The sequence below is a fragment of the Miscanthus floridulus genome, chromosome 10 (assembly GCF_019320115.1).
Source record: "Miscanthus floridulus cultivar M001 chromosome 10, ASM1932011v1, whole genome shotgun sequence".
Taxonomy (NCBI): domain Eukaryota; kingdom Viridiplantae; phylum Streptophyta; class Magnoliopsida; order Poales; family Poaceae; genus Miscanthus; species Miscanthus floridulus.
The window spans coordinates 107,897,416-107,916,815 of record NC_089589.1 but is presented as its reverse complement, the minus strand read 5'-3'; the positions used below and the strand labels follow the sequence as shown (position 1 = coordinate 107,916,815).

Below are 19,400 nucleotides of genomic sequence, written 5' to 3'. Positions count from 1 at the left end.
GGCAGACTTGCATGTTGGGAAAAGAAGGAGCTTGAATGGAAGAAGAGTTGGATCTTCAATCTTTTGGCTACAGAAGCTCTCAATCTCAGAGCCAAGGATCTCTAGCTCAATCTCAAGGTTTATCTCTTTTCTCATGAGTTTTGGTTTAATTCCTAAGCCTTTAGCCACACTTAGTATAACTAGCTTAAAACCTAGCTATCTTGAGTCCTAGTAAGCCACCTAAGCTACCCTAGGAATGTTTGGCACATGCAAGATGCACAACTCCACAAATCTAAGCTTGAAGCATAGGATTCTCCAAGAGTATAGGTTCTATCGCCTGATTGACAGAGTGCCCGTCAATTCGACGGAGTGTCCGTCAAACCCCCAAGAAGCCACTAGAAAGCCTTATCTATAGTCAACCGAGACCACCAGAGTGTCTGCGGTATCCAGCGGAGTGTTCGTTGAATTATAAATACTTATAGCCAATGAACCCGAGAGCACCAAGCCTACACCGAAGCATCCATCATTCACGGCGGAGCGTCCGATGATTTATAGAGAACAGTAACCCAGCAACCCGAGAGAACCTAGTTCCTACCGAAGAGTCTGCCGGTCGATCGGACTATCTGATGTCGATAGTAAACCCTAGAAATGCCTATGTCCTAAGTCTACCGAAGTACCCGTGACCTCCACGGAATGTCTGTCAACCTGAACAGAGCCAACCCAGGAATAACCCACCTCAGCACCCAACACAGCGGAGTGTCCATCATTCTGAATGGAGTGTCCATCAAACCACAGAGAGTGTGAGATTGTCTAGCAAGCTTACTCGAGAGGTCAACAATACTAGTTTATATCCATTACCAAATAGTGCAACCGTAGAGCCACAGTTAGATGTCCCTTCCCAAGTTTCTAAGTGTTGAACTATGCACCCACACCCCTTTCTCGTTATCTCGATCGTCGAGTATCTCCTCAGTCGCGTCTCCCCATCCTTTCAGGAATATCTCGAGTAAGGATCGCGTAATTGTACAAGTTTTCAATCGTCAGCTTTGAGAGTTAGGACGACGACAAATCAGCAGGCACCCCACTACTATGAACCCTATTTTGGATACTTATGAAGTTCCATTATGAGTTAATGCATTTCATGTAGACTTTAATAGCAATCTGTTCACCTTACACTTAGAGTCACTCTTTAATCTGTTAGAAGCCCTCTCATCTAAACAATGGGGATGGGAACGCTTAATTGCTTATTGCTTAGTTGCTTAGCAACTGTAGAAGTCAAGTATGAGAAGGGAACTCATCTTGCTTGTGTAGGATGCTACACTTGGATCAATTGATTACTAAAATCAATGAGGGTACAACCTGACTTACTTCATAATTGTTAAGGAATAACTTCACTAAAGGTTATAGCTTGAACACCACTTTGAGTAACTTCGCTCATGCGAGGGGTGGGTCGTTGTGAGTGTGGTATCTCAAGAGACGTAGCTCGTGAGAGCAGTTAAGGACCGTTTATTGGGATACGTGAGTCCGAGTAACCACCCGTACAGACCGCATGTCGCGGATGGGGTTGACAAGCCAAGTAACTAATTGCAACCGGTTTATCCATGAAACTGGCAAGGGGTGGCGTCGGTCAGGAATGTCCGAGGCATTGACCGGGCACTAGTCGAACCTTTCATAGGACACTCGGGCCGGATTAGGGAAAGATTGGAGACATGAGGCAACCCTTACCTCTAGTGCATGAGGTATGGTGGTTAGTCCCGTTCTCTGTGTGGGTATAGTTGTACACCTCTGCAGAGTTTGAAAGCCTGAAGTCCCCCGTGATAGAACCACTCGGTTGTTCTTACTTTCTATACCCAAGGTAGAGTAATGATGGAACATGATAATGTTGCTGCTTATGTGTGCTAATCACTCTTTTGAGTATCATACCTGGTTATGTGTTAACATCTTAAAATGAATGTATGAGCATGTCATTAAGAACGCCATGTACTGCTTCGCAATTATACAAATAACTAATAATACCCTTTGCATCCCACCAAATATCTGTGTTGGAATTAAGTCCTACGAGTACGAAATGTACTCACGGTGCTGCCGTTAAGTTGTTTTGCAGGTTGTTATGGCATTCCTCCGAGACTAGCTCCGATGAACGCCAAAGTTAGTAGACCTTGGAGGTCGTTTTCCCAAGAGAGGCTGCGTGTAACCCGATGAGTAGAAGAGCGAAATGAGTTGTAAAAACCTAGACCGAAAGTATTAGATTAAGTAGAGAGTTTAGTGTCCATTAGTGGTTCCCTTTTGTCAGGAATTATATTTTTTTGGGTCAATGATATTTTAGCTAAGTGTTGAAGGACCTAGAGTGGTATCTAAATTGAGGTGTTCGGCATGTCCTTGTATCGGGTATGTGGTGTGTAACTCAATGCAAGGATCCTGAAGAGGAGTTGCTGAGTGCGCTCCTGGAGGCCTCGCAGTGGCAAGTTAGCGACAAGACCCCGCTCCGCGCAGGCGTTCCCCCACAAAAACTACTTTTACACAATAAACTTGAAGTTACCTGGGTGATCTTTGCCGGTGGCCACAGATAGTGCACTGCCTGTTGTGGCCGTTGTGCCAATGCCAACATGGCTATGATTCCCATGTGCATCTGGTGGGATATTTTCGTTGTCCAATATAATTGGCATGTTTTGGTCCATCTTGGAGTAATTAGTACCTGCATATATTTTTGTCAGTTGTACAAAAGTTGGTTTTATTATATAGAAATAAAGAAAGTTACTAATACTTAATAAACTCGAAGTATAGTTGGGTTGTTATTGATGTGCCAATGCCAACATGGCTATGATTCCTGTGTGCATTTGGTGGGATATTTTCCTTGTCCAATATAATTGGCGTGTTTGGTCCATCTTGGAGTAATTAGTACCTGCATATTTTTGTCAGTTGTACAAAAGTTGGTTTATATTATATAGAAATAAAGAAAGTTACTAATACTTATTAAACTTGAAGTATACCTGAGTCTGTTATGGTCATGTTAGCAATACCAACATGGCTATGATTTCGTGTAGCTAGTTGTGGCCTCACCTTGGTCTGCATTTGCGTCATTTTCTATGATTGGTTTGCACAATGGTTGAGCATGGGATGGGATTAGTCATCAGGGTTAATGGTGTAAATGGAAGTATCGAAGAGATTAAGTACCCGTGGGTGATGATGTTGGAACTGTTTCAGTCAAAGTATGGGAAGTGCTACTATTTTGGGAATGCAGCCTTCTTCTGCGCTCGGTACTCACGTTGATACTCACGTTGTTTCCTCTTCATCTCTTCACTTTGTTCACTGGACATCTCAGCTCGACGAATCCGTTGGTTCATGTTTCTTTCCTCCCTCCTCCGTGAGGCCTCATCTAAACTGGGTGTTTGGACAAATATCGAAAATCAAAAAGACACCCAAAAAGTGCCGTATACATACATACTGAAAGCATACCTGCGATTTTGGTGATATCGCTTAGCACATCGCGTGTATCTCTCGGCATAGACATTGTCAACTACCAGCGATGGCAATTATATTCTTTTTTTAATTTTTTGCTGAGCTACTGTATGATTCATGTGTTGTATTAGTTACAAATTTTAATAAACCAAGGATGCATCATTGTCAAGGAAACTGCTTAAATGAATGCCATTAATCTGAGTCACTTGCATCACCAGGAAAGCAGTTACTCAAAAATTGAAAGATGAATGAAAATTGAAAGTAGCTGATCATGTAAAAAACAGGTAAGCGATAACTTCGATGTTTTGATAGGACCGTGACTGCTGATTAGTACTGCAACATGATAATCGCAAGTAGCTGATCATTTTTAAAACAGAGAAGCGGCAACAACTCCAGATGACGGGGAATTCAAAAACTGCTTTGAGACCTCACCTTGCTTGGCGTGATGATGGCCGTCTGTATTGAACGTGCCGTGGTACAGCTTGCCGCGTCCTGCTCGGCTGCTCGCTGCGGCCTTCGCATCACTGGTGCCGCGTCCTGGTCGCCGCATCCGCCGTCGTTCGCGGGTCCCTCAGGGAGCCCTGCCGGCTGATCGCAAAGTGCGCCAACGGCGTTTCACGAGCCTAGTCCTTCATGTCCCGGACTATCAATCACACATTAAGCCTCGCATGACCGGGCGGAGGGCGGAGGGCGTGCGGGGTGTGGCTGCGTTTGAAGACTCGCATCAAACGTCAAACAGTGGCCATCGGATTTGGTTTGGGTGTTCTTTAACCTTTGATTTTAATGGGGACAAATTTCTATGTGCATTTTTTCTGGGTGCACAATGGTTGGAGGTTGTCAGCGGGGTACGTTTTCATGAGGAGACCTAATATAATTTTGATTAGTCTATTATAGCAGTGATTGAAAATCTTACATAAAAAATATATTTGGGTCCGTATTTTTTTTTCTGTCGGTTGTCCATGGAACTCACAGAAAATTCAAACATGAACTCAAGAATTCAGCGGCCAGACTCGGGCGCCAAAATAATGGCCCAATACAACAACACACGGGCCCGTCAAGCGCCAAAAGATGGCCCAAATAAAAGCACCCACCCCTCTCCAAACCCTAGCGCCGCCGCACGCCCGACTTCCTCCCGGCTCCCGCAGACCCGCACAACGCCACCATTGTTCCTAGGCCGCTACCCATCCCGCGCGGCATGCCCATCACCTTCGCCACCCGTCCTGGGTCACAATCGTCCCCAGCGCTGAGCTGGAGGCGCAGCCCCCGTCGTCGCAGCGCAGAGTAGGGAGGCGCAGCCCCCGCATACCTGGCCCACCGTCGACATAGTGCTGAGCCAGATTCGAGGAGACAAGGCGTGGGATCAGCGTCCCCACCCCCGACGCCGTCTTCAGTGGCCAGCGGACGAGGCACATTATGAAATAGTACAAGAACCTGCAGGTACATTATGTAAGATAGGCTGAAGGAGTCATAGTTCATCTAGTAATCTTTGTTGCCGTACATCCCTCAGATTCAAATATTTTGGTCTAGTGAAGTCCATTGGAAAAAGATAAGAAATATTTATGTGAATGTTTTACAGTGGTTTTTGTTAGAACTATTGCAAACCTGAGATAGGCTGAAGGAGTCATAGTTCATCAACTACTAATCTTTGTTGCCATACATCCCTCTGGTTCAAATATTTTGGTTTAGCGAAGTCCATTGGAAAAAGATAAGAAATATTTATGTGAATGTTTTACAGTGGTTTTTGTTAGAACTATTGCAAACTTGCTGCAGACCTGCAGTATTTATTAGAACTATTGCAAAGACAACCAAAAGTAGTACTGCTGTTGAGAAAAGAATGCAGGCAAATTTTTTTGTGAAGGCACATTTAATTTTGTTTCACTTTGAGATGTTTTCAATATAGTATCAAGAAGCATGTTTACGTGACTATGTACGATTATTGATACGCTTTGCAACGTGTATAAATTATACTAACGGTTTAAAGCGTGTCTAACTTCGTGTTATTTTGAGACGACTTTAGTATTGTATCAAAAAACATCTTTAATTGTCTATGGAGCGTTCTATGATACGCTTTGTAACGTGTCTAGAAGCTAGTGACGATTAAAAGCGTGTCTACCACCGTGTCACTTTGAGACGCTTACAATACCATCATAAAAAGTGTCTTTAGATGCCTTTTAACACTAAAAACGTGTCTAATATCGTGTTATGTTGACACATTCATAAAATCGTGTTAAAAAGCATCTTTACATGACTATGTAGAGACGCTTTTAGTGTGTGTTACTATAAAAGCGTGCCTAGGCATAACGAGATAGTTTGGGTTGGAGAAAACTGAACTCCTGAAACTATCTGTCGCGGAGCTGAAGACAAGGCAGAGTTCAGTTTCCTACAACTCTTACCTTCAGAGCTAGCTAATGAAATGTTTGGCTTGCGATCATGTGCTGCGTCTGTTCTCTGTTCTGATATTCTCTATCATGAGTATTGCATGTCCAGAAAAAAGTTCTGAAAAACAGTTGTGCCTTCTAACAAAATCTGACCAGAAATAACCTTGCCGTGCCTTTTGTATTTCAGGCATTCTGCTTCCTGCAACTCAGGCCTCAGATAAGATTTTCATCTGGTGTCAATGCTGAAGGTAAACATAACCAAATCCTAAACTGCTGCTATCTGATCTTTAACTTTAATCTTTCTTCGTCGTGACAATGTGAGATGTTAATGCCAATAATTCATATGGACTGCTACGTTAACAGAACTGGTAGTAGCCCTACCATCAATAACCAACAAATAACTAGATTCTCTGAAACCTTTTTTTTATTTTGTGCTGCTTCACAGTAGCTGAAGAACATTATACATAGGGCTTAGGATACTGCCTAGAGTTCTTAGGATACTGAGCTGCAGTTCGGAATGATATTTACTTAACAACTGAAATACAATTTTTCTTGCTCCTACTCTAGCAATTTTGCTTTTCCTATCTGATACTTGCCTTGCTGAAACTATAAAAAGCATGTTCTGGGTTCAAGCTAGAACAGCTCATGTTGATTTTTTTCATCCCCTTTTTTTCCCCTTGAAATGCAGGGTTTCCATAAGGTCGTTCGTAGTTGGGATTCAAAGAAGTTCATGACTGGATGGTAAAGAGTCTTGCAAAATTAGTCTTTTCTTGCCTCTTGATTACTATCTAGCGTATATCAACAAAACTTTAATAGTGTGATTCCTAGTAGCTAATGGAGGATAAGTGTGACAAATGGTTATTTGAATTTTCTGTAACTTGTGTACCAAACCACTAAATGGAAGCGATCATAGATATTTAATGGGTGCTTGTGGCATAACGTCAAAAAAAAATCAATGGAGATGCATTACATTATTTCACTATGCTCTAAGTAATCTTGAGATTGGATATTTCAATGGAGATAGTAGAGATTGACAATGATAAACTTACCCGCAGCCCCAGAACAATCATCTACATTCCATGGAAACAAGAAAGCAACAGATTGGATATATGGATATAAATTTGTTTTTGTTTTCCAAGATATATACATGTTTAACCTGATGTGTGTGGTTGCTTTTGCAGTAGAAGAAATGAGAGTGAAGCTATTTAGAGGTTCCACTGATGTAAATAAACCAAGGAGAACTCTGTGGAATCTTTTTACAAATTAGTACAATTTTGGCAAGGTAACCTCATCAATTTGCATTCACCATGGTTTTCCTGCGTGTGCAAGCTAACTATAGGTCCAATGTAGCATGCAAAATCAACTGCTGCTCATATGAAAGGTAAGCTGATGTAGAGGCAAGTTAGAGGTCTAGTCATCCTATAAATCCTGTGTTTTTTCTCAACCTTTCTTTTTATTTTGGAAGTAACAGACACCATGTAATTTCCCCTTTCTTTTTCCTGAGTGTTTATTATCGCTTTTTACTACAGGATAAGTAGACAAACTTGATATTTTTAAGAATGATTCAGAAAAATTTGCTTCCATTTCACAAGAACTTGCAAATGCAATGGAGAACAGGCTCATTGAACTTAAATTGCTAATTTCAGAAATTATGTACCTAACAATGCTGCTCTACAGGAACCTAATAATGATATCCTTATTTCCATTAAATTTTATTGTTTTATAGTTCCTACAGACACCACAGCCTCACTACTGGTCATTCCATACTCACGTATAACATGTAAATAAAGACACAAGGACACTATATTAGTTGAGCTTATTAGTAATTAATAAACTATAAGGTCATTCCATACTTACCATTCTGTTTGCCATTTATTCATGGTCATGCTTAGTAAGTTAATTCATGTGACATGACCACTACAAAGTGGTCGGGGTTAGATTTAATTTAAATAAGACAATTTTTCCTTGTATGTTGCTTTGTTTATATTGACTTGGGTAGAGGCAATAAAAGGAGACTTGAAAGGATGGAATATATCCAAAGACTTAATTAGCCTTAGATAGGAGTGCTTGGAAAACAACTATTCACGTGCCTGAACCTTGATTGCTTCTACTGGGTTTCAACTCTAGTCTACCCCAACTTGTTTAAGGCTTTGTTGTTGTTGCTTTGTTTATTTCATCTCTCCTATTTTACCAAGACGCTGATACATATGGTAATATGTTGATGCTTTCATTGAGCTGGATGATAGAATGAGCTAAACTTGATGCTTTTATCTTAGTAGGAAGATACAATTTGATCAAAGCACACAGACTCAGGGCATCAAGAAATTCTACATGGCAAACAAGCAGGACCAATGAACAATCAATATTACTTTTCTTGTCATTATTAGTTGAAGACTCTATAGAAGTTCGGAGAGTAGTAGTGACAATTAATTATGTTTGTTTGAATATTCTATTTCAACCAGTTGCCTATTTAATGAATGATTGATTTGAATTAGTATGGGTGTGGATTTGATTCTAATATGTTCTAATTCTTTTGTAAGCCATGTATCAAATGCTATATAAGTTGTGACAAAAATTCCTATTGCAATAAAACCTTAATGCAACGATTGTGTTAAGTTGTTATTTTATCAATTGCCACCATAATCCATCGATGCTAAAAATGGTATTTACAACTTAAAATATTTTGTTGTGATAACAATAGATTGCAACGGAACATATTGGTGGGGAGAAAACCTATTGCAAGGAAATATTTTGCATGGCGACACTATCTCTGGCAATGAATAAAATTGCGTGGCAACATTATCTCTGGTAATGAATAAAATTGCGTGGTAAATGGTGTAATTGCTACGACATGACGGTCTTGTGGCAATAACACCTTAGGCAACAAAATTCTAGCGTGGCAATACAGACTATTGCAATGATGTTGTGTTTGTGGCAAATGTCTCTATTGCTACACTATCGATCGTTGCATGTACCACCTATTACTACGAAGACGGGCGTGGCAAGTGCTTATATTGCCACGACCGTGAATGTTGCGACAACGTCCTATTGCCATGCTTAGCAACGGACAACAATGGTTGCAAGAAACCCCAACAGCTGCAACGCCAAACTAACAACGGTTGTAATACCTTATTGCAACGTGCCTTTTTGCAACCATTGGCAACGAACACGATTTAGTTGCAACATCTACCTTTTGCAACCAAATTGGGCCTATGCAACGTTTTTTCATATTGCGCAAGGGTTAGAAGTTAGTAGTGTACGAGTGGTTCCAAATAATTCTTGGAGATGTCTAGTATATATGCTTGACTAATGCTCCTTATTAGAAGTGGAGGGCATGTATGTAGGCACCAAGCAGCGACACCCATAAATAATGGTTATAACTAGTGCTTCATATATATTATATGCGTCACGTTCATTTTTATTAATCATGTCCTAGAATGGATGTCCAAGAATAGGAGGATTGGATCAAAAGTTGTGGTCGCATTAATCCATGACCGGGATGCTACATGCCAGTACTGGGAACCATATATATCCACACATGTGTGTCAAGTATTGCTCGCCGATTTCTCATGACACAATTGTGCCTAAAATGACTATATATAAATACTTCACCAGACAAACGTTACTCAACACAAGACATCTCATTGTTTATTATTAGATATATTGAGTAGGGCACTACTCATCAGATTCATCACATGCACATACATATATGAAATCAACCACAAAAGGAACTTCAAATGTCACACTCGCTCACATTATTCACTTGATGCTTGCCTTTCATATATCAAGGCATAAAAAAGTAAAAAGGTAGCCTTTGCTAGGCAACCTAGCCAATAGTTGGAGCCGGAGCCGGAGCATTATTTCCATACATAACATACGGAGCCGGCCAAACAATGGTACTTTTATGGTTTTCGTCGACCTTGTAGAGGACAACAAGACGTTTCCATCCTGATGAAAGGCCAGATATAAATGATTCAATTGTATATCCATCTATACAATTGAATTATTTATATCTGGCCTTTCATCAAGCATCATGTCAATATTATCCATAGTAATCTCCTGACCAATCATGTTTCCCATACTTCTCTAGGGGCAGGGGCAGGGGCAGCCATGATCACGTACTATCCTTAGTTTTTCTCCCTTTTGTAACTGTTATAACACCAATAAGAATCAATAATCGAGCAACATTGATATAATCAATAGAAACATAACATGTCATTTCGAACTAATGATATCATACTTTCATACTAAGCAGATGTCTTAATCGAATGCACTACAAACCAACCGAGCAGCAAACAGTCTACTGAAATGTTAAAAGGAAATTTTTTGAAAGCAATAACTAGCAAATAAATACATGACAACCTCCGGAGAAGAAGAAGAACGTCGTAGCCTATGGTGATGATACGTGCTCTAAGTATATGTTGTATATATACACACAAACATTTGTATAGTAGCTTGGTTCTTCTCGGTGAAAACAATGTAAGCGTCTTATCCACCATTAATAAGGAAACACCATTAACTTGTCGTTAATGACACCAGCGAACGTGTCGTGTATCGGCTGGCTGTTACAAGAAGGAGAAAATGCCACACCATCCATATAGAGAGGGTATAGCCAGTTCCATATGCGGGCATCCAGCAGGAATTGAACCCGCATATTCTCTTGTGTCTGCCTCTTCTGTGTTAGACGCCAGAACACACATCCAAACACCACAGCTGTTTGTTTCCGCTGTATCTTTGTCCTGGTTGCTAGCATTGCACCTTAACTTGGCTAGGAGTGCTTGAATCCGGTAGCGACAATGACCATTTGTGCCCCTACAACCAGCAATATGCCTAAGGAGTACCGGAGTTATGTACTATACGAGGTAGTATTGTATCTCTTATAAATATCAAAATAGGGAGTTTACACAAGAGATGCTCTTATCAGGTAACGTTTCGTATCTCTTATAAATATGAAAATTGGGAGTTTATATATATCTTAGCAGTTTGGTGTGGTCCAAGATGGGTAACGTTTCGTATCTCCTATAAATGCGGCGCCCGGTAACAGTGATGGGACATTGAATACCATTATTATTCCCCAGTTATATTACATAGTTTTTTATCTGAGTGTTCGGCTGGTCTTATCAGCTAGCTTATTCGCTGGCTTATAAGCCATGATACAATATTTTTCTCTCTAAAAAAAATCAGCCATACAAATCAGCACCAGCAGCGCCAGCCAAACAAGCCCTATATTCCGTTCATTGGTTTGGGTCCTCTGCCGAAGGATCTTCGACCACTCATCAGTCAAAAGTTTTAGTGGCAGGGTATATATCCTAGCAGTTTGGTGTAGCCCATGAGGCGTCATCGTACCACCAATGGCAAGAAAAGTAGCATCAAAGCAGTCTTGGGACGCCACAGGACAGCAAGCTATAAAACTCTACATGTATTAGTGGTAAATGGGTCTACAAAACAGTCAAAAGTTTTAGTGGCAGGGGATATTATAGTTTTATTTTTCTCTTACTCTAATTGACGTAGCCTTTGTGGAGTTCCACATGTATCTGTGAATAAACTAATCAATTAGATTTTGACATCCTTATAAAACTCTACAATAGTACTTCAAGAAGTGACCACTATTAAAATATGATTTTGAAAAATAGATGATAAACAAAATTGTAGTCAAAATTAAAAGCTATAGTATTTACATAACATGTGTTATATTAGATTATTTCTCTGTTAGAACTATATAGTAAATACTGAAACATTTTCTTTCAAGTCCAGATGTAGAAATTAAGGGGGTGTCTGGTTGCTGGCCATAACCTGCCATGCCTAACATTAGGTTTGCCACAACAATGTTGGTAGGTGTTTGGTTGATTACCAATGCTAGGTTCACCACAGCAATGGCGGCCTCCCACCACAGATTTCCCCATCAAAAGCGTGACGGGCTATTTCTGCGCCACACCGGCCAAAATGATAGTAAATAAAATATATCTGAGCAAAATGAAAATGGTATGGAAATATTTCGAACCGACCGCTTTCATTTTCTATATTATGATACCATTTTCTATATTATGATATCATTTCCGAATTTTGCCAAACATAAAAATTTGTCATTTTCAATTGGTTTCGCAACTATTTTCAACCATTTTTTGTACTCTTTAATTGCTAAAATATAGAAATATCCCGAACCGACTGCTTTCGGTTTCTATATTGTAATACCGTTTCCGACCGTTTTCATCCCTACCCAAGAGGCAGCACTCCGGCGCTGGCTCACGCACGGAGATGGGAAAAAAATTCTATGGAACTGTATCCACATTTGCACCTTGCATATATGTATGGATAGCTGACACCCGTGCATATATGTATGGATAGCTGACACCCGTTGGCCTTTGTGGTGCATGCGAGCATGCGGCGCATAGATCTGCCCGCGTGAACGAGCTTGGCTGGGGTCGAGTCTATTTTTAGTAGAGGACCACTCCTCGGCTAGCGTTGGATCATTGAAGTCCGATAGGTGTCAAAGTATCCGCACCATGTACGCATCACGTAGCGGTGAATACAGTATTCATAGAATTTTGAGGCTTTTACCTGTGTGCCATTAAAAAAGTTTGCAATTATGCACAAGCCATTAAAAAAGTTGAGCTCCCATAAGTGTCATCGTTCTGAACTTCTTTGCTCTCCAAGCCATTTCGTCTGTGTTTTGTTTGTTTGTTACCGTTTGACAACCCTTACATATGGGCCCGGTTAGTGTAAACGTCCAAAATACCCTTTTCTTGTCCTATCCTCTTGCTTCTTTCTCTCTCTCTAGTGGGGCCAAACTGTCAGCGACCCGGCTCCACCTTCCTCCTCGCCACGCGCCAGCCTCGCGCCGCGCCGATGCCGGGGTGGAGCTCGCTCGCCCGCGCCCGCGCACGCACCGTGGCGGAGCTCGCTCGCCCGCGCTCGCGCTTGCGGCGGCCGGGCGGAGCTCCTCCGCATGCGCGCCCGTGGCGGCCGGGCAGAGCTCGCCTACACCGGCGCCCACGGGCGGCCGGGGCGGAGCTGCCCTCCACGTGCACCCGTGGCGGCTAGGGCGGAGCTCCCCCTGAGCGTGCTCGTGGCGGCCGGTATTGGCGAGCAGGTCGTCGATGGCGGAGAAGATGACGAGCTCGGCCTCGGCACGGGAGGACTCGAGATCATGCGGCAATGGGATGTAGTGTTGCACGTACGGCAAGCATGTCTCCTCCCCAAGCCCGGACCGCTCCAGCAACGACAGTGGAAGGGAGGGATCCGGTAGTCACCTTGATTTCCTACCGAGGAAGGGACGTACAAGAGATTGGTGATAGTTCGACTGTGGAAGGGAGGGATGCGGTAGAAGGTGAGGAAACGGAGGCATCGAAATTTGGATTTAGAACGATTCTTGATGTAATAATTGAAGTCTTGCTTATGATACAATGTCTATTTTATGGTTCTGTAATAAGTTGTACATGTTGAACCCTTTTTATCACTATGTTGCCACGTAGGCATCAAAATTTGGATTTAAAATGATTTCTTGATGTAATAATTGAAGTCTTGCTTACGACACAATGTCCATTTTACGTTCCATTGTGCGGAAGACAAATATACAACACTTTGCTTTCCTGGAGTATCCTCCAACTTTCCTGCCAGCCAAACACAGCTAGCCAGAACTCTCTACAATCATAAATAAACAGGCCTGTTAGCTAGTTTAGAATCAGGAAAGACTATGAATGGTTCAATCTGACTAATTGCAGATAAAGATATTTACCTTAGGCCTTTAGGGATGAGTTGCATCTCTCTGGATATGGTCACTGACGGGTGAGGATCGGATTGACCACGGGAACACCAAAGCCAACACCATCTGCCTTTGGGGAGACCTCCCAGACATCATCAGTTGGCCCTCTGCTCGAAGCTGCCCCACTTTGCATCGCCGAGAGGAATGATGTGCACCCGACCACCCCATCCAAACTAGTTGGACCTCAATGTTATCGTTCGAAACCAGGATATGCAGGCTTTGACATGCTTTGATAAGAAATTAAGGGAAATTGTCAGCACCTGAACATGATTCAGACCTCTCCTCACATACTTGCTTTGTGCTGCTCTTCACTCTGCATCAGTGAATTTGTGTTTTGGTCATTAGCCATCACATAGTGTAACAAATGCATTTATTATCAAATATTTGAGCAATTATAATGTTTAAACAGTAAAAAATGCTTACAGTTACAGGCTACAGCATTACCTGCTAGGTTGCAGGCCTGCTGCGTTACTGCCTTTTGCCTGTCTCTGCCTGGCTCTTGCTGCGGGCTGCAGTCGGCTGGTGGTTGGCCTGCTGGGGCTTGGGGCTGTCAGGTTGGCTGGCGGTGCTGCCGCCTGCCCGTGGCCTGTCGGAGCCGACCTGCTGCCTGCGTGCAGTGCCTCTGCCCTGCCGTTGCCGGAGACCGGAGTGCCGGCTGCCTGTGCCGCTCCCCTGCTAGTCGCCTCGGCTGCTCGCTGCCGGCTGCGCCGCCCCAACCTTAGGTGCGAGGTTAGCTGCCGCCGCTCGCTTCTCCGTGGTCCTGTTCGCGGAGTCGTGTCGCGGTCGTAGTGTTGATTCAGGAGAAGAGAAAGGACGAGGAGAAAGCAAACAACAAAATAAAAGGCCACTCGCTCCTCAGTTGCTGCAATCGTGAACCTTGAAGGAGGGGAGAGATCGGTTCTCTAGTGTCCAGTGGTGGCGGCTTACCGTCGACGCGGGGGCCGCGCTGGTCGTCCACCGCGTGCCCTGCGCGGCAGCGGTTCGAGCTGCCCAAGAACTTGGACCGGGAGATGGCCGACTTGGACCTGGAAGCGGGGTAGCGGCGCTGTCGGCGGCGGGATGCAGGCAGCAGCGAGGCGGCGGTGTTGGCGGGCAAGGGCGAGGTGGCTTACGTGCAGCGCCCATGGATCGGGCGAAGCGCATCACGTCGATCTGAGCAGCAGTTGTCCAGGTGGGAGGGAAGGAGGGGCAGGGGCGAGGTCGACGGCCACAGCGACGACGCAGTGACGCCGATCCGCCTCCGTTGCGGAGATGCCGCGCGCCGAGGCTGGGTGAGCAGCAGCCGGCAATTGCAGGGGCAAGGGAGCAGGGGCGGCGGTTCGTCATCGTGCGCTGGTGGCGGTTCTCTCAAGCCAGGTGCTCGACGAGTGGGGTGGGGTAATTACGAGGGGGGCCGATTAGGAGCGTGGTTAATTACGGAGAGGGGGCGATTAGGAGTGCGAAGACGATAACACACGGGTCTTTTTAGTTGTAGAGATTAGTCGTTACTAATCCACTCTACGGCACTAGTAATGTACCATCTCATTATTATTACCTTGACGACTTGTACATGAGTGATGACGACTCACGCGGCGGCTAGACGAGATGAGCTTCATTTTTTTTTTTTTTTGCGATGTGCTTTTTCTTGAGTTGTTCAAGTTTTTCTTTTTTGATAACTTGAGTTGTTCAAGTTGAACATGCGAGTCTAGTTCCCACTTGCCACCAAGAGGTTAGATAGGTCATAGGATGGTTACACATGCCACATGTCACCAGACAGGGAAGATCGGGATGCTGATGCAGGGCATGCGCATGCGCATAGGATAGCAGAGCGAAGGAACAGCAGTGTGCTCATTTGCCCCTGTTGGAGGACCCGGTCCCATACATTGCGCACAAAGAACCAGCTCCTATAAATGGAACCAGCTCCCATCAAATTAAATAAAAAATATAATTCTCTCTACCAATCTTGTCTACTCCCCTCAGACTTTGCAACTGTAATTGGAAATGTAGTATTCTTTTCTCTTGCTGTGGGCCCACACCTCAATAGCGTTCTTATACAAAGTAAGCATGTTTCTACATAGGATCAAGGGTCAAAGGACGCTTTACTAGCAAAATTGCAAAAAATATCTCCAACGTGTGAAACGTCTAGCACTTGTTCCTAGGATAAATAAAAAAAGGTGTCACCAGAACTTTCCCCACCTCGCTTCTCCTTCGCATTGGGCAAGGTGCTGACACACTGCAGCTTTTTATGTTTGCACCGGGTGCTCAGATAGGCAACAGGTGCTTGCTTGGCACCGGGTCTACAACAAATTGCACCTGTGTTTCTTGTTCCTCCCTCCCGCTAACACCCATAAGTAATGGTTGTAAGACTGTCTCCAACCGCGTTGGCATAAGGCTACCCAACCCCAAAATGCGTCATGCACGGGAGAAAAACGCCCTCCAACCGAGTAGGCAAAGGAAGCGCCCATTTTGCGTACGAGCAGAGAGGCAACCCAAAGAAGCGTCCCCTCTCCGTCGCAACCCAAATCTCTGGCGCCGTCGACATGGTGGGCCCATAGGAGGCGCGGGGCTAGGGCGTGGCAGGAGCAGAGGCGCAGAGCCGGTAGCAGCCGTCTGGCGCTCGCCGGAAACGGCTCTCCGGCGGCCGGCTTTCAACGGAGAGCGGTGGAAGCGGTGCCGCAGTCCATGGCGAACTCGCCGATGCGGGTCTCGACGGAGGGGAGGCAACAAGGAGGGAGATCAGGGCAGTGAAGGTGAGTGGCTCAGCCATGGCGTTTGGGAGCTCCAGCGAGGTCGGGAACATGGGGCTACAGCTGCGGATCGAAGCCGACGAGTAGTCTGGCGGCCGCGGCACGTCCTTGCGGTGCCAGATCAGGCAACAGGGAGGAGTATGGAGGTGTGTGTGGAGATCGACGTGCTCGAACCAGGAGTGGCCATGGCCGCGGAGCTCGGGCGAGATGGGTCCATGGAGGCTGCCAAATCGGGGGCTGTGCTTTTGCGTCCGTTGTTGGAGAAGACAAAGTTTTGGGTGGGTAACCTTTTACTGTGCGTGACTCAAACCAGAGAATGGGTCTCGTGTTTAGGTTCTCTTCATTGGAGATAGTCTAACTAGTGCTTCATATATATTATATGAATTTCGTTCATTTTTTATGACTCATGTCTTAGAAATGATGTCCATCACTAGGAGAATTGAATCAAAAGTTGCGGCAGCATTAGTCCATGATGGGAATGCTTGATGCCAATATTGGGAACCATCCACAAGTGTGTCAAGTATCGCTCGCCAATTTCTCATGACATAATTGCGCCTAAAAGGACTATTCAGTAGATTAACCATACATTATTCATCAACAGACATCTCATTGTTTATTATTACATATATTGAGTAGGACACTACTCAATAGATTCATCACAAACACGTACATATATGAAATCAACCATGAAAGCAAGTTCAGATGTGACACTCGCTCTCATTATTCAATTGATGCTTGCCTTTCATATATGAAGGCATAAAAAAGTATAAAGGTAGACTTTATATGGCAACCTAGCCAATAGTCGGAGCCGGAGCCGGAGCCGGAGCCAGGGCATTATTGGCATACATAATTTGCGGAGCCGGCCAACAAATGGTATCTTGATCGTTTTCATCGTGCTTGTAGTAGACAACAAGTTTTGCCCCTCCTGGTGGGATTGGTGATGAGGGGTAGTTCCATGGATATACTCTTACATTTGGAATATCTGGCCTTTGATTATGCAGCCAGAGAACATTTTGCATAGTACACGGCAGGCCAACCATTTCTTCCCATAGTTCTCTAGGGGCAGGGGCAGGGGCAGGGGCAGCCATGATCACGTGCTATCCTTAGCTTTTCTCCCTTTTGTAACTGTTATAACACCAATAAGAATCAATAATCGAGCAACATTGATATAATCAATAGAAACATAACATGTCGTTTCGAACTAATGATATCATACTTTCATACTAAGCAGATGTCTTAATCGAATGCACTACAAACCAACCGAGCAGCAAACAGTCTACTGAAATGTTAAAAGGAAATTTTTTGAAAGCAATAACTAGCAAATAAATAAATGACAACCTCCGGAGAAGAAGAAGAACGTCGTAGCCTATGGTGATGATACGTGCTCTAAGTATATGTGGTATATATACACACAAACATTTGTATAGTAGCTTGGCTCTTCTCGGTGAAAACAATGTAAGCGTCTTATCCACCATTAATAAGGAAACACCATTAACTTGTCGTTAATGACACCAGCGAAGGTGTCGTGTATCGGCTGGCTGTTACAAGCAAGGAGAAAATGCCACACCATCCATATAGATAGGGTATATCCAGTTCAATATGCGGGCATCCAGCAGGAATTGAACCCGCATATTCTCTTGTGTCTGCCTCTTCTGTGTTAGACGCCAGAACACACATCCTAACACCACAGCTGTTTGCTTCCGCTGTATCTTTGTCCTGGCTGCTAGCATTGCACCTTAACTTGGCTAGGAGTGCTTGAATCCGGAAGCGACAATGACCATTTGTGCCCCTACATGTACCAGCGATATGCCTAAGGAGTACCGGAGTTATGTACTTTACGAGGTAGTATTGTATCTGTTATAAATATCAAAATACGGAGTTTACACAAGAGATGCTCTTATCAGGTAACGTTTCGTATATCTGTTATAAATATCAAAATAGGGAGTTTATATATATCCTAGCAGTTTGGTGTGGTCCAAGATGGGTAACGTTCCGTATCTCCTATAAATGCGGCGCCCTGTAACAGTGATGGGACATTGAATACCATTATTATTCCCCATTTATATTACATAGTTTTTATATTCCATTCATTGGGTTGGGTCCTCTGCCGAAGGATCTTCGACCACTCATCTCCTACAACTAAAAAAATAAAGTGTGGATATTTTTTTGTGCGACATTTGTTTTGGTTCGTCCGCCTGCCCACACCTGCGATTCCACGACATCTCCCGCATGCTGCGTCCTTTGGTGCGAAGAAAACACGGAAAGTCTTGACCGGGATTTGTATGCGCTACAAATACGAAAAGTCTTGACCCTGATTTGCATGCGCTACAAACATAGAAAGTCTTGACCCTAATTGCTTCAAACAAGGAAAGCGATCACCCACGTCTCACGCTCGATCATACCGCCCTCGTGCCACAAATATGAAATTCTTGACCCTGATTTGCATGCGCTACAAACACGGAACACCATCGTCGCTCGTCGTTGCACGATCGAACGCGTCTTCTTGCTAGGACTCAAGCGCGTCACTAGTTGCTGCACGGAGACGATCGTCGCGCGCCCCATTCCTCAAGCCCCTGCACGATCGAGCCGCCCCTACTTCTTCCTCGTCGTGTAGTGGAGAAGCAACAACAGTGGATCATCCACCGTCTGCCTACCAGTGGATGCACATGTGGCTACATCATCGATCGCCGCAATGTCAACGCAAGATCACCTCCCCGTGCGATCTCCCTTCCCCGTGCGATCTCCCCTCCACGACATGCTCCATCGTCTGGTCTGTGCGCCCGCGCCGTCATCCTCCCCATGCGCCACGTACACTGTCACCTCCACGACGTCGCGCCGTCATCCTCGCCGTTCGCCCGCATCGTGCACCTGGAAACACCGCCGCCTCCACGACGTCCGCGTCGTAGTCCTTGCCGTTTGTCCATGCCATGCACCCGAGCCGTCGTCCTCGGCTACCACGCCGCTACCTCGACGCCACCTGAGTCGTGCATTCGAGCCGTCGTCTTCGCATATATAGACCGATTGACGTCGCCCGTCCTCCATCGCTCGCCGTTCGTGATGTTACACAACCATAGTTCATGATGCTGCAGACGTTCTTAT

At 44.4% G+C, this 19,400-nt stretch overlaps 2 long non-coding RNA genes across 4 annotated transcripts; one reads left to right on the top strand and one right to left on the bottom strand.

Annotated features, from left to right (window-relative positions):
* Positions 1-4,550: 4,550 nt before the first annotated feature.
* LOC136485273 (uncharacterized) lies at positions 4,551-8,370 on the top strand. 2 transcript variants are annotated; one of them, XR_010766385.1, is made up of 5 exons: positions 4,551-4,872; positions 6,001-6,061; positions 6,502-6,554; positions 6,995-7,095; positions 8,093-8,370. It is a non-coding gene; the product is annotated as an uncharacterized lncRNA (long non-coding RNA). The 2 variants fall into 2 exon arrangements; XR_010766386.1 differs by having other exon boundaries at positions 8,090-8,370.
* A 4,956-nt stretch (positions 8,371-13,326) lies between these two features.
* LOC136485491 (uncharacterized) lies at positions 13,327-14,901 on the bottom strand. 2 transcript variants are annotated; one of them, XR_010766461.1, is made up of 4 exons: positions 14,503-14,901; positions 14,020-14,335; positions 13,549-13,888; positions 13,327-13,454 (listed from the first exon to the last, which is right to left on the bottom strand). It is a non-coding gene; the product is annotated as an uncharacterized lncRNA (long non-coding RNA). The 2 variants fall into 2 exon arrangements; XR_010766460.1 differs by having other exon boundaries at positions 14,020-14,901.
* Positions 14,902-19,400: the final 4,499 nt, after the last annotated feature.